Consider the following 16,875-nt stretch of genomic DNA (forward strand, 5'->3'; position numbering starts at 1 on the left):
TTACTTTCAGATACTACACATGTATTCTTTATTGTATTCCTTTACTATGATACCACAACTGCTTCCTTATTTGAAAAAAAGTTTTTTTAATCTTAAGGAAATGAATATGAACTGTATGAGAGGGCATCTGTTGTTTTCTTTATTGTATTTCTAAGAAATATTTTTACTAGTGTTTGTATGGTACTATTGCTTTGGAGGGGTTCTCATTGTATAGGTTCATTTGGAACTAGATTAGATTTGCTTTGGTCTTTTTGTAATACTCAGATTTTGGGTGAGTATATACTATATAGACAGTGTATTAAGAGTTAGAGACCATTTCATTCTTAGATGCTTTTAAACAAGTTTTATGGGGGTTGAAAAGGAATTTCCACTTGACTGTAGCTTTGGAGTATAAAACTCGTGTATCAAATTAGGCCTTGTGCCAAGGGGTTTTCTAGAAATAGATATCAACATGCAAGGATGAGAGAGAAGAAATATTTTGCATATCATGTGACTATAGAGCCATTACTACTAGTTTAAATTCCCCTCTCACAACTTTAAACTTTTTTATGTCAGTAGGGAAGGATTTAATTCAACTTTAATACCTGTTATTATTGACTATCTTCCATCTAACTGCATGCCCACATCAAAAAGCATCAACAAGAATGATTTTATGCATCAAATCTTACTCAAGCATGAAGGTAGAAAAATTTATTAACCATACTACTGGAAATGGAATATGTACATCACAAAACCATTGGCACTCATGGTGGTGCTACATTTCATTTCATCCCCCTCCTTGAGAGTTCAATTCATTAATGTATGGCTTCAACAACCTTCTCCCTATGCTTTCCTACTCAAAATTTAGTGATTGGAGAACTAACATTACTGGCAAGGAGATGTTAATGAACTGAGTAGATTGTTTATTCAAGAGAGATTAACAGGAACAAAAAATTGGAATTTGGGAGCACACCTATTCTCCTTCTTAGGATTTCAAAGTGGCAATAGTGGGAAGTGGGAACCTATAAGCAACGGCTTTGGCACCAACATTTTTATTTTGAATTAACTAGTCTAAAAGTGGACAATAAATTATACAACAATATATAATTGTATAAAATAGTTAAGCTATGCCTTAGGTAAATCTCAGTTTGGCACTCATAAATTAGAAGTCTTGTTTTACTTTTACAAGCCACTGTAAATTTGACTCTAATTTTAAGGGGAGTGGTTAAGCCAAGGCCTTAAAATATAGATTATCTAGATATGTAGTGTGCAACAGATGGGGAGAAAGTCTAATAAAAATATGCATCAATATAGCCAAATAGTTGTTTTATTAGAAAATCAACAAATAATCATGTTTCAGCTTTTAGAGATAGCACAGGTGAGACATTTATAAAGCATGCATTCTATCAGAAAACACTGAATGTGACTTTAAAGTTGAGGTGAAGGATGCAGTTAAGTTGAAGAGCTTAAGGACTAGCTCCTCCAGCTATGCAGTGTAAAAATTAGATGGGGATTAAGACTCATAAGAACACATGTATGAATTTAGCCAAATATGCAATTACGTTCAAGACTTTAAAGATGCTCTAACAAATATGTAGTTCAAGACCTTAAAGACTAGATCGGGAGCAAGATAAGGTTACAAAGATATTGAACATGCTTGGGGTAGAATTTTTGGGTATTAGTGTATTACAAAGTTTAGAAAGGGTTTTCTTTCATTTCTTGAAACTCTAGACCTGTGACAGTCATAAAATATGACATACCCATAAAGGAACAATGAGGGTCCCTAAGTGCATGTAAAAGGGGGACAAATTTGTTGTTAAGGACAGATAAGCTCATGGTTGTTAGTGTTAAAAATCTACCATTGAAAACTGATTTGAAAGCTAGGTACAATTAATCATACTTGTCTTCATACTTGTGAAGGATGAAGATGTAAATCTAAATAAAGTGGAAAAAAGTGCAATGCAAGATCCAAATTCACATTCACACTCGTCCAATAAAGCCTAAGACCTATGCATAAAATCAAATGATAAAAATTAATACCATAGCAAAGACAGTAGATTTCTCAATTGTTTCTTGATGTTTTCTTGAATGCTTGAAATGTGGGTTGCTCTTCAAACTAGCATAACCATGATAGCAGGATGTAGAGGTAGGGGGTAAGTCACAATGGCAAGCTTAACATACACAACAACTCACTAGGGCATACTTACTAGTCTCCATCCTAAACCACTACAAGTTTGAGCCCTGGGACATAGGTTTGGAAATCCCTTGGACCTTGGATATCACCTTGGACATGTTGATTACATTATTTTGAGAACATGAGAGAATGGCACAAAATCAACTTTGTAATCCCAAAGTTCTCACTTGCTCTTACTTGACAGAAATCAATCCCTAGCAAAGTATACTGCCCATTTGATGGACAAAAGACACCACAAAATATTTCCTAAAGCCCTAAATGCTTAGGCTTTGTTAGGAGAAAATTTCACAAGGTTGACACACCCTTTATACCAGTCTTTGAATAATAAAAGACTTTTATGTAAACCCCATTTGCAACATACAAATGATTGACAACAATGACTGTGACAACCAAGTCACTTAGGACAATCGACAAGATACGATTTGTTTCCACTTATTAGGGCCTCCAAACCCCTTTAAAAGTTTCCAAGGATCACTACAACCCTATCTCAGATGTCCACCACATAATAAGTTCATTCATTTCATCATACTCCCCAAATCTCAGTCTTTATTTATTCACTAGGACAGCCACACAATATCTAGGGACAGTCATAAAGTTCTTGATGATTTTCCCTACCCAAGGGCCACAATAGCTTGTAAAGGGTCTGCACTAATCCTCTGCACCCCTCACTACCTTCCTCCAAACACCAAGGGGGTCTATCTTGCACTTACAACTTCAAATCTGCCCTCGATGTTGCACTAGGTCTGATACATGACCAATATCATACCAACAATCACCATTTGCACGTGCCAATGAATCTTGGAGACCTACAAAGCATGAAAACATGAAAGATAATACCAATATACATGTTCCCACCCATTGGGGTGACTTTTCACTAGTGGGGATATGATTTATACATTTATTTTTATGACTGGATACCCTAACAAGGGTTTATGACAGTTTTTAGAAAAACTATGATAACTTGCTCAAATCAAAATAAAATTCAATCAAACCAAAGAAAAAAGTTCATGGTTTCATTTTTCTCTCATTCCCAATAGGTTTATAATACCAACAAAAATAATTTCACAACAAAAAAATGATGGAAAATAGATTGTAATGTTCTGAAAAAACAATGAAAATTACAGAAAATCTCCAAATTTTATTGACTTTTCCTTCGATACCTCCAACAACTGATCCTATGGTCGATGAAACAAGGACATTTATGTGTCTCATCAACCATCCAATGTCCATAACCGATATTTGAGTATTAACTAACATTGAAACAAAACTAACACACTTTTTACAACTTTGCAACAAAATTTGCATTGACAAATTTACGGTGATCTCTTGGTGACCACACCACAATTAAGACAATGATCTCAAACACACTTTTTACCATTCTCTTGGTGATTGTGCCTAGTTGAGTATGTCTTCTTATGTATGAATCTTATTAAAATATACAAATATTAAAACAAAAATAAATTTTATTATAAATATATGAAATGTATTGCCATGTATACTAATTCATTTAGTTCAACAATTCTATTTTGACAAGTACTTCTTTATTTTGAAAAATACTTACAACCAAAGGGTTGTAGCTCAATTGGTTGAGTACAATTGGTGAGGGTGATGGTATTTTTCTTGATTATACCATCCACAAAAGACTCAAAATTAAATGAAAATATTTTATGAATATAGAAAGCTTACTATTATATATACTAATTCAATAATCCAACAATTTTATTTTGAGAAGTAATTCATTCCTTTAAATATTATTAACAACCAAAGGGTTGTATTTCAATCAATCGAGCATAATTGGTGTAGGTGATGGCGCGTTTCTTTATTATACCATCCATAAAAGGCTTATACTATTATATATAAAAAAAATCAATAATTCAACAATTCTATTTTGAAAAGTACTCCCTTAATTTAAAAATTATTAACAATCAAATGGTTGTACTTAAATCAGTTGAGCATAATTGGTGAGGGTGATGATATGTTTCTTGATTATACCATCCAAAAAATGATCAAAATTAAATGAAAATCTTTAAGGAATACATAAAACTATATACATATACATATACATATACATATACATATACATATACATATACATATACATATACATATACATATACATATACATATACATATACATAAAGGTTTACTTAGTTTAAATGAAGGAAAGGTTGACAAATTTATAGTGATCTCTTGGTGACCATACCACAATTAGGACAATGATCTCAAACACACTTTTTACCATTCTCTTGGTGATTGTGCCCAATTGAGTATGTCTTGCTTATGTATGAAAATGGCATTTTGCAGCTTTACACCGGCGATGTATTTGAGATGTTTTTTATTTAGATATGGCATGAGCTTAGTCCTAGAGTGAGATTAGGGAGTGGATACCACTCCCGTTCCTCATCCATCAGTGTACCTGGTATGCTTAGCATTCGTGTTTGGGGAGTTTTGTAATCAAGTGATAACATAACAATAGACTTGGGTTAAAACAAATAACAAGAAAATTGGTTCCTTGAGCATGCCTTGAGGGCTATCACAACACCAAGGGTGTTTTGGGAAGGCATGCTCAGACATGGAGCGTTGGGACTTGTGCGAAGAGGCATGCCAACTCACACAAGGATTATGTGATCATTGTTCTTGTTCACATGAGAGAATGCTTGGTTCCACATGGTTCGTCCCCATGTAGCACATACAATGAAAGGCATGCCGCACATGGAGCGTTGGGACTTGTGCAAAGAGACATACCCGCTCATGTAGTATAGGGATTGTGTGATTGTCATTCTTCTCCATATGAGAGAATGCTTGGTTCCATATGGTGCGTCCCCATGAGCACATACAATGAAAGGCAAGCCCACACATGGAGCGTTGGGACTTGTGCGAAGAGACATACGATGACACTTCCTCCACTGCACTCTAGAATCTAATGCCTCGTGTAATTTTAAAGTAGTGACCCTAAGTGGATTCATGACTTGGTATCATCCTTCTCTGTTGATGTTGCACTATATTGTTCCATTACTTATGCCATGTATGCATCGTGTATGGCATGTGTGAGCCTATCATCCCCCTTGTATACTTTGATTGACTATTTGGAACTATCTCCACAAGCACGATGTGGTGGACCTAAGGGTTCCACATGGTTAGGTGGACTTAAAAAAAAGAAAGGTTGGAAATATTTTATATCAAGTGTTTTGTGGGTGGTCATAAAGCATTTATGTTTTCTTTTAAGATGGTAGTAACATTATTTTGAGTACTATCTTTACCTATTGTACTTTTCTATTGGACTCGATCAACCCAATAACCTTGTACATGTGATTTATTTTATTAAAGAGGATATTCATGTAGTCTGGAATGCATTATTACCATCTTTGAATATATGTTGAATATATAATAATGAGTGACTACTTAGTATGAGATATATATACACTATCTTTACCTATTGTACTTTGCTATTGGACTCGATCAACCCAATAACCTTGTACATGTAATTTATTTTATTAAAGAGGATATTCATGTAGTCCAGAATGAATGATTATCGTCTTTGAATATATGTTGAATCTATAATAACGAGTGACTACTTAGTATGAGATATATACATGTCATTCAATAGGTATATGTCATGTATTGATATAGGATGACACTTTATATGAGATTATCAATTTGGGAAATACTTATAAGAAATATGTGCATATATAGTAGATAAATTCATTTCATGTATATATATAGTAGATAAGTTTTGGTAGCTCCCAAGAACAACTAACTTAGATAAGGTAGATAAAGTCATTTCATCTCCCTGATTGGCTTTAAAGGCTCTTATATTTGGGTTAGCTAATTCCCTATTAGCACCATTTTTAATAGGTTTACCAGTACTCAGTGGTTCATAAAGTTCTCTTAGGAGTTGGACCATCTCAACCATGGTGCGCTTGATCATATTAGCTTGAATCCAGTGCACCTCATATTAGCCTCAAACCTATGCCCCCTATTGGTAGGTGGTGGGGATAGAATATCATTCGCTATACATATCAATGATTGGATAATAATATTTTTTTTGATAAAAATATTATTATTGTCATAATTACAATAGATACCAAGCTTTCCACTGATGATGAAATCATTGGACATACAACGTTCTCATCGGTGCAAAGGTTCTAGAGTCATCGTACTTCTGACTCAAACTACACAAACATCCAATGAGGATGTTGTACGTGCGATGACACTTCATAGTCAAATGGCTGTCGATGCATATTAATGGACCGACGACACAATCATCAGACAAACAACATCACTGTCATTGCAAAGTTCCAAACTTCTGTCGACTTTTTGATGAATTCAATAGAAGCATCCGACAGGGATGTTGCATGTCCGATGACTTTTTCGACTGGAAGAGCGATCATGCCCACCGTCGGTAGAGTCCATGGGATTGTCATATTTCTAATGGTCAGAGGCATCATCGACAAGTCTGACGATGAGTTTTTGATGACTACTTTTGTCAGCACTCTGATGAAAATTAGTCGCAATTCTGACAACCGGCCGTCGAAAATTAGCTCCGAATGTACTAGTGTAAACCAGTTCAAGGACATTATAAGTGATGGAACACCTGCAACCTTATCTCCTCAACGTGCCATAAGTCACCAAATTAAATTCATACCTAGAGCCTCATTGCCCAATAAGGCAACTTACAAAATGACACCGAAGCAGAATTAAGAGGTAGCTAAACAAATCCAAGAACTCTTGGATAATGGTCTGATAAGGAAGAGCATCAGCCCATGTGCAGTTCCCACCATTTTGGCACCAAATAAGGGAGGTACTTGGAGACTTTGCACTGATTCAAGAGACATCAACTGGATTACAAATAGGTATAGGTTTCCCATTCCAAGAATTGACGATTTGATGGATTGTTTAGGGGGTGCTAAGTATTTTACCAAGATAGACCTCAAGAGTGGCTACCACCAAATCAGAATCAAGGAGAGAGATGAATGGAAGACAACATTCAAGACCACAAAAGGACTTTATGAATGGCTTGTTATGCCATTTGGACTCACAAATGCCCCTAGCCATGAGACTCATGAATGAAGTAGTCAAGGATTACGTTGGTAAATTTGTTGTTGTTTATTTAGATGACATCTTGATTTTTAGTAAGTTTAAAGATGAAAATCTTAAGCATATTGAGATTGTATTCAAGAAATTATGTGATGAGCAACTAACTATGAATTTGGAGAAATGTGAGTTCATGAAACAGGAGTTGGTATATCTTGGGTTTGTAATCTCAAGTGGTGATTTGAATATGGATACCTCAAAGGTGGAAGCCATAATCAGTTGGCCTACACCTAAAACAACAAGTGAAGTGAGGAGTTTTCATGGTTTGGCACAATTTTACAGGATGTTCATGAGAGGGTTCAACGAGATATGTGCACCTGTGCTTGATACAATCAAAGGAGGTGTAAGGACTAATTTTCAATGGACACAAGAGGCACAAAAAGGATTTGATCTCTTGAAGACAAAGGTGGCTACTCAACCTGTCCTTGTTCTTCCAAGCTTTGACAAGCTCTTCACCATAGAATGTGATGCAAGCAATATAGCAGCTGGAGTGGTCCTAAGTCAAGACAATAGACCGGTTGCATTTTTTAGTGAAAAGCTTAATGAAGCCAAGAAAAGGTATTCTTCCTATGATTTGGAGTTATATGCACTTGTACAATCACTTAAGAACGGGAGGCATTATCTATTACCTAAGGAATTTGTGGATTATACTGATAACCAAGCTCTTAGTTTTCTCAACTCACAAGAAAAGTTGAATCATAGGCATATCAAATGGGTAGAGTATTTGTAGTCCTATACTTTTACCATTAAACATAAGAAAGGGAAATGCAATAAAGTTGTTGATGCATTAAGTAGACGGTTGCTTACAGTTCAAGAAGTGCAATTCAAGAGCATTGGAGTGGATAGTTTCAAAGGGTTATACCAAGATGATGAAGACTTTGTTGCCATCTACAAGGTTTGTCAAGAGTTTAGAAATCATTTTTATGGTGAATATGCAGATTTTACCTTACAAGATTGTCTTTTGTTTAAAGGAGGACAACTTTGTGTACCTAAAGGGTCCATGAGAGAAAATTTTATGCAAGATAAGCACAATGGTTGTTTAAGTGGACATTCTGGGTTGAATAAGACTTTGGAGCTTGTCCAGAGATTCTACTATTGGCCAAAGATGCAAAGGGATATCAAAAAATATGTGGAATGGCCCATTTCATTCCATGTAAGGTGACTTATGATGCTAGTCATATTGCTCATTTATTTTTCAAGGAAGTCATTAGGATTCATGGCTTACCCATTAGTATAGTATCTGTTAGATACTTGATCAATCCCAAAGACACTGAGAAGGGGGGGGGGGGGGGGCGTGTGAATCAATGTCTAACCAGTATATGAAATATTTAAACTTGTTTGCAACTTTACAACCCAAATTAATGTACCGGTAAACAAGCAATAAATCAATAAAGAGAAATAAGAGAGACAACATCAATGAACACCATAACACAAGATATTTTGGCGAGGAAACCTGGTAGGGGAAAAACCTTGGTGGGATTTGTGACCCACAATATTTACTCACTGGCCAATATGAATAAATATTACTGATACAATAGGGGCCTGCACATACAGGAAGGCTAACAACCTAGAGCTCACTGCTCAATCACAAAAAGGAGTCACACTGACTGCAAAATTGGATGATTAAATCCAATGACAATGTATTGCTCAAAATAGCATCTACAATGCTTGATTTAGTATCGGTTTAAGCTCTATCAAATACCTCTACCATAAACCTTTCTTCGCTCTGCTCTGCTCCTATTCGCTCATGAAATGCATATACATATTTTCTCTCTCATATTCCACTTGCATTAATTACCTATACATATTTTGCATACCTATCACACTTTTTCACATACCTATGTCACTTACAAAATGACCTATAAGATCTCATACATATATGAGTCTTTACAATACATCATGTCAGCTATACAATATAATTACAATACGAAACAAAATATTTTCCATGTCGGTTGGGGTGCCGGTAAGATCTTCTGTTGGTGTAGACTGGGTGCCGGTGAGAATAATTTGGTTGTGCCTGCCAGTATCGGGAGATGATGTTTGTTGCCAATGTAAGCTGTGAACCATGTTACCAATTGGTTGCCATCAATGACAACATCAACTATTCCCATCTAAGTGTAGAATGCCAACAATATCAGATAGAGATGCAAAATTCATTGGTCATTTTTGGAAAACTTTATGGCAGAGATTGGGTACTAACTTCTCTTTCATCTCAACCTACCATCCCCCAAAAAATGGCCAAATAGAGGTGGTAAATAGGACACTTGGAAACCTTCTTAGGTGTTCGACAAAGGAGTATGGACAAGCTTGGGATCAGATCATCCATCAAGCTGAATTTGCCTACAATGACAGTGTGAATAGATCAAGCGATAAGAGTCCTTTTGAAGTAGTTTATGGCCTTCATCCAAGAGGTGTGTTGGAGCTTAGAGATATTAAAAAGATGGAAAAAAAGAGTGGACATGCTCTTGAAATGGCTCAGTCCATGAAAGAGATTCATGAGCAGGTTAGGCAAGCTTTACGAGACAACTCTCAAAGAGTCAAGGACAAAGTGGATAAAAAGAGGAGGGATGTTCAATTTGCTGTTGGTGAATTGGTCATGGTTTATTTGAGAAAAGAAAGGATTCAGAAAGGTGTCCCTAAAAAGATTCAAATGAGGAGGATTGGACCATGTAAGGTCTTAGCTAAGTATCGACAAAATGCCTACAAACTTGATCTACCGGGGGACATGGCTTTGTCTCCTATATTTAATGTTGCAGACTTGGTGTAGTACAAAGGCATACTTCTAGAGGAATGAAATAGAGTCTAGATGTCTCCCAATCACTTTCAAACTTTCCTTTACCACCTACATCTATGGTACAAGCCGAGAAGGTATTGGATTCAAGAATACTCAAGAAGACTAGGCATGTCGCCTATATGGAACATTTGGTCAAGTGGCAACATCTTCCAGAATTTGAGGCCACTTGGGTACATAAAGTAGAATTTCCTAATCTTGGAATTTCCCTCTCTTTGTTTCTTAAAGGAGTCACTTGACTTCTTTCTCATTGGGGGAGTATGGTGCAAGAGCACCTAGTTTTATTGATGCATTTTTCAAAATTTTGGAGTGATCATGTTTGGGATCAATAAATAAATAATGAGATCAATAAATGAATAATGTAATGTTGATAGGTTCACAAGTGTGTTTTGGAGTTATTTGAAGTGTGTTTTTCAACAAGGTTTGTTTGTTTTCTCAGTTTTGGCCAATGTGCCCTTGTAAGCCAAAAATGGCATTATTTTGAAAAATAGTGTAAAAATCTTTTTAAGGCCTCATTAAGAATTTGCTCATGTTAGTTTGATGTTAGAGAACAATCCTAGGGGGTTTAGAGTGAATAGAAATGCATAAGTTGCAAAAATGCAAAATGGAGTAAAAGTTGTCATTGTTGCTTGACAACTTTTTGCAACTTTTTGAGCAACTTTTCAAAATTGATCAAATCAGTGGTTAGGAAACCAATGGGTGGTTGGTTATGAGAAAGGAGGCATATAAAATTATTTTTCAATGATTTTAAACGGGTTGGAATTTCCATGATCAAACTTGAATAATGTTTAAAGACAATTTTTCAAGTTTTTGTATAAGATTTTGTCATTTTGGTAATAGCAGTCCGTACCAAATGATCTGATCTTGGTACTATCCTTTCATGGTGGTTTAGTATATGTTGTTGTGTTTCTTAGGAAGTGATTTTATTCTTTCTTAGTGCAGGTTTAGTGTTTGATTACAAATTGTCTTCTACTGCACTGCTCTCGGTCTGAGCAAGGGTTTAAGACCCTAAACATGGTTCCAACTTGAAATCCCATTGTGTTTGTTCAATGGCCCTTGGGATTAAATTCATGGAGCCTATTTATATTTTACATATTCTTTTTAATGTCTTGTAGGTTGCTTGGAAGCCATTTGCCATCATATCCTAGGCAAGCTCTGCCATAGCTCGACTAGGAATATGACTGTCATTTTTGTCATTGCTTGCATGGAAGATAAAATGTGGATGTGCCAAGTGTTTGACATGAAATAAAGAAAACTATTGGAGTATCATTAGAAGCAGGGAGGTGTGATAGGGTGCAGAAACCAATAAACCCTATTGGAGAATACTATTAACTCTTAAACCCTCAAAAGAGCCATTTTTGGGGTCCATACCTATACGAATGTGCCAGACAACCTACCCTATTTAATATAAAAGTTTGTCCAAAAGGGTATCCAGATAACTAAATATTTTGGGATGTCTTTTGGAAGTTTTCTGAGCAATTGAACAAAAACTGTGAAGGTAGGACTAATAGGGGCTCTAGGGCTACTAGGTCTAGAAAATAAGAATAAGAGAAAGCGATGGGAAAATGGAGAGAAACCAACCAAAGGACCACATGAATGGAATTGAAATACCTTCTCTACACCCCTTGAGACCCCTACAAGTGTATGTTGGAGGTTTTGACAACTTAATAGTTGGATTTATTCTAGTGAATCCCAACCATGCTTATGAGTAATAGGAGCAAACAAGTTGATAGGGAGCACTCCAAAGGAGTTTAGTTGTTTGACTTGATATTGGACAAGAGAAATGTGTGAACAAGGATGGAAGCTATCTAAAAAACCTTTTACCTACCTATTAAACAAGGTGCAACTCTTATGTGAGATCCTCCCCATCACTTGCCATCTTCATTTAACTTGTTTTTAAAAACCCATTTTGTACCTATAACATTCTTGTCTTCAGGTCTGGGAACAAGTGTCCAGGTCTTATTTTTCTCTATCTGATCTAATTCCACAGTCATAACATTAATCCAATCATCATCTTTCAATGCTTCTCTTACAGTATTAGGCTCAATAGTAGAAATTAGACAAGAGTTTTCTTTGATTTTCCTTCTAGTCTGTACAACAACATTCTTATCTCCTATAATTTGGTCTCCTGAATGATTTAATCTAACATATCTTGGTATTAATGGTTCTGGTGCTGTGCCTTCTGCTTCATGTTCATCATCTTCTTCATCGCTTTCTTCATTTACCGGTTGAGCACTTATTTCTGAATTGTTCTGTTCATCATTCTTCTGCACTTCCGGTTCTATAAACACAAGGTTTTCTTCATCATTTTCAGGCTCAGATCTACTGGTCTCATCAAGTTTCTCAGAGAATTCATGAACCTTAATATTTACATTTTCAACTATCTTCTTAGTTCTCTTGTTATAACATTTGAATGCTTTACTCTTGGTAGAGTATCCAAGAAATATCCCTTCATCACACTTAGCATCAAATTTTCCAATAACATCATCTCTCTTTATAAAACATTTACTCCCCAAAATTTTAAAGTAGCTGACATTAGGAATCTTACCATTCCAAAGTTCATAAGGTGTTTTATCATAACCTTTCTTAACAAGTACCTGGTTCAAAGTGTAAATGATGTTCAATTTACATTCAATATGCAAGTTATATTCTATTTAAAATGATCTTGTTATATATATTACTGAATTAATATATGAATCTGACTATCTTCTTGTTTGTGGTAGGTGAGAGGAGCATTTGTTATTTTCTATGTCCTATCTCATGAATGCCATTCAATATAAGCATATAAAAAATGGGGTACGATCAAGCAATGCCTTGATCGGTCATGACCGATCAAGGCATTACTTGATCGTGCCTCTTTGTTAATACCAAGCAAATGCATGTTCATTGTTAATATCAATTAGTGTGTAAATACTTTAACAACCGATGACTATCGGTGTTTGCACAATACTAATAGCCGATAGTTATCAACATGTGGTTAGCCTTAATAGCCGATAACTATCGGTGTAGGCTTAACAACCGACAACTATCGGTAACCTTTATCATGCCACCTGATATATTGAAGCATATACAACCCAATATTAATCGGTGTTTTGATTAATCATTTATTTATTATCAATTATGTTAATCGATACAAATTAGAATGCAAGATTTAGTAATCGATGAACATAAACAAAAGATATAGTATGATTATCAATGTTAAGGGTTTGATCGAACTGAATAGGTTATTTATATGCAAATGTAGAATGGCTATCAAAGAGGAATTAATTGCTTGAAGGTTTTATCATAGTTATCAATATGATAAATGATTGAATGAGAGACTTCATTTATCTCTCATTCAATCATTTATCTTACCGAAGCTATCATGCATTAACACTCCCTATTAGCTAGGTAAGATGAATGCAAAAAATATATTCAAGCATCACAATTCAAATGATAGTTAGCATTTTAGACATTCTAGAAAATCATACCACCTAATCACATGATATGAAGTATCACCTAAACACGTGATACCGAAGTCCATCACATCAATCTTGTGATTGACAGGATATCACTTAAGCATATGATATCAGTATTGCCTACACACGCAATACTTAAGGATAATCATATGAGGAGGATTAACTTCTCATCTTATCCAAGTTGTGGTATGTGCACTAACACTTTATACAAATGTTTTATCACAACACAATAATGGCACATCCATGACACACCAGAGATCCAACATGATAACTGGTTTGGACATTATAAGATCGTCACCTTATAATGTCTCCATACAAGTGTTCATTATCTTGAGAGATCGTCACCTCTTAGATATGAACCCATGGGATAAAATCCAAAAATGTCCTATCATGACAAAGATGTTTACACATTAAACATCTTATAGATATGCAAATACAGATTACAAAGAAAATTACCTTTCTATCATACCTAAACCTTTTCTAAAGTGATCAACCTTCACTCTGGAAAGAGGTTTGGTCAGAATATCTGCAGTTTGATCTCCTATAAAAACATATTCTAGTTGGATTGCATTCCTGTCTACCATATCTCGCACATAGTGGTATGGAATCTCAATGTGTTTGGATCTGTCATGAAACACTGGATTTACTGTAAGTTTTATACAGCTCTGGTTGTCACAGTGTATAACAGTGGGTTTCATAGGTTCTCCAAACAACCCCACAAGAAACTTCCTAAGCCATACTGCCTCTTAGGAAGCCATAGAAGCTACAATATATTCTTCCTCGATGGAGCTTTGAGCTACATAAGACTGCTTCCTGCTGATCCAAGATATCATAGCTGAACCTAAACTGAAGAAACACCCTAAAGTGCTTTTCTTGTCTGTCACACTTCCATCCCAATCTGAATCTGTAAATCCATGTAGGTCTATATCAACTTTCTCATATTTGAGACCAAGGTTTAGGGTACCTTGTAGGTATCTCATAATGTGTTTTACTGCAACCAGGTCTATCTCCTTCGGTTCACACATAAACTAGCTTATAGCATTAACTGCATAATAGATATTTGGTCTTGTATTTACCAGGTACATCAGGTACCCAATCATCTGTCTGTATTGAGTAGGATCAGTGGGTTGTGACTCTGTTGCTGCTTCTTTAAGTTTATGTAAATCGGTTTCCATAGGAGAGGTCATGGGTCTACAATTTATTATTCTGAATCTCTTCAAAATATCCAAGGTGTACTTTCCTTGGTTAGGTATAATGTTGTCTGAATTATGCCATACTTCCAATCCTAGGAAGTAATGAAGGAGTCCTAAGTCCTTCATATCAAATTATTTGGATAGATCTTTCTTGCATTGATCTATAAGGTGATCATTTCCTGTAATTAATAAGTCATCAACGTATAAAATCAATATTATCATATCACCTTTATTTCTTTTGTAGTAGAGATTAGGATCTGCATCATTTTTGGAGAAGCCTAGTCCTGAGAGATAGGTGTCAATTCTTTCATACTAGGCCCTGGGAGCCTGTTTGAGCCCATAGAGAGCTTTCTTGAGTCTACACACATGAGACTTTGCATCATGAATTTCAAAACCTTTAGGTTGCTCTAGGTAGACTTCTTCTGAGATCTCACCATTTAGAAAAGTTGTCTTAACATCCATTTGGTGTACCTTCCACCCCTTTGCTACTGCAATAGCTAATATAGCTCTTACTGATGTATACCTGGCAACAGGTGCAAAAGTTTCTTCATAATCTATTCCTTCCCTTTGTGAGAACCCTCTAGCTACAAATCTGGCCTTGTGTTTTTCAATACTGCCATTTGTAGCATTTAGTTTTACACCTTCAAAGGTTAGAGAACAAGATTTTACAAAAGATGCTCATAAGGAGTGTGCAACATTGACAACTTTTCCCCTTTCTTGCTTTCTACAAACACATCATTTGCATGAGTACCAATTACATTAAAATCATGCAAACATGTCTATCATTAGAGACAAAAGAGAATCACATTAGCCCTACACAAAAAGGCATTAGGCAATTACAAATCAATGAGTCATTCACTGTCAAACTAATTATCACTGTACTTTGCCCTTTCACTACTTTTTCACTTTACCCTACATTTACCACTATAAAAACTCATTTTCAAAGGTCTGATTGGTGCTTTTTATCAATGCTCTATCTTTGGATGTTTGTTGTCCTTCATACCTGCTATTTGGAAGAGGAAGATTGCAAAAACAAATCAACCAAAAATGCAAAAATCAGTCATAATTAACTGTGACAGCCAGCTGGGCGTTACAACTTTGCCTAAAGGATCATTAATTGATCCCGACAATCTCAAAACCCATGGGCAAGGTCAAAAACCACTCCTTGTTCTTGTTTGTAAACAAATAGAAGGAGGTACAAGGCTTTAAAAACTCCAATATATGGTGGAGAGTAAGCAAATGAATGGAAACCAACACCAAAATAGTGACTCACTGTTTTTTACACCATTTTCACAAACTGAAAATGCAATCATCCTTATCAAGGCTTAGAAAGCCTCTTTTCCTTTACATACAACCTTAAACATCAAAACAGGTCTATCCATCTGATGAATGCATTTGCTATAGAAGAGCAAAGCATCAAACTTCTTCAAAGACCCTAGCCAAATGGCACACTTGCCTAGGGCTCCATGGCCACAAAACTTCTTGCACCCGCATTCTTGAAATCAAAACATGTATTTACATATCTTACAAGTTGACCAACTAGTTCTTGGGAAGCCATGAACATTTAGGGCTTCAAGAAGCCAAGTTGGTCAAGCATCCTTGCCAATTTCCTAGACAAGGCAGTGAAACTGTCAAAACCAAATAATTTTGCTCAAAACTCAAAACTTAATGAAATTTGATGCCACCAAAGGGAAAAGCTTCAAGATGTATAAGAGAACTTGAAAATGCAAAAATAGTATGGCCACGTACAATAGGTGTATGGATTGCTGCTCACATGGAGTCAAAACATAGAGAAAAACAAGGTAAAATTAGTTCAAACTTTCAAAAATGCTTGATATCTCCGAATTATCAATCCTTACAATGGTTAAAGCAAGAGAATAAATACCTCTACAAGTCAGTTATCCTCTTGTACGGACAGGTACATGTCCAAGAGCACTCAAATTTGACATTTTCATGTCTAAAATGACAACTTTTAATGCCTAGATGATGCAAGGTTGATCTCAAAGACTACCAATCACCTAAGAACACTACTCACACCTAAAAACCAAGCACAAAGCATGTCTAAAAACCTTTCAAAACAAAAACACATTGCAAACTCACTTTTTCCAACATTTTGCCAAGCAACTCTAAACTGGCAACTTTGAGCAAAAAGATGAAAACAGGACA

This window comes from Cryptomeria japonica, chromosome 5 (assembly GCF_030272615.1).
Source record: "Cryptomeria japonica chromosome 5, Sugi_1.0, whole genome shotgun sequence".
Classification (NCBI taxonomy): domain Eukaryota; kingdom Viridiplantae; phylum Streptophyta; class Pinopsida; order Cupressales; family Cupressaceae; genus Cryptomeria; species Cryptomeria japonica.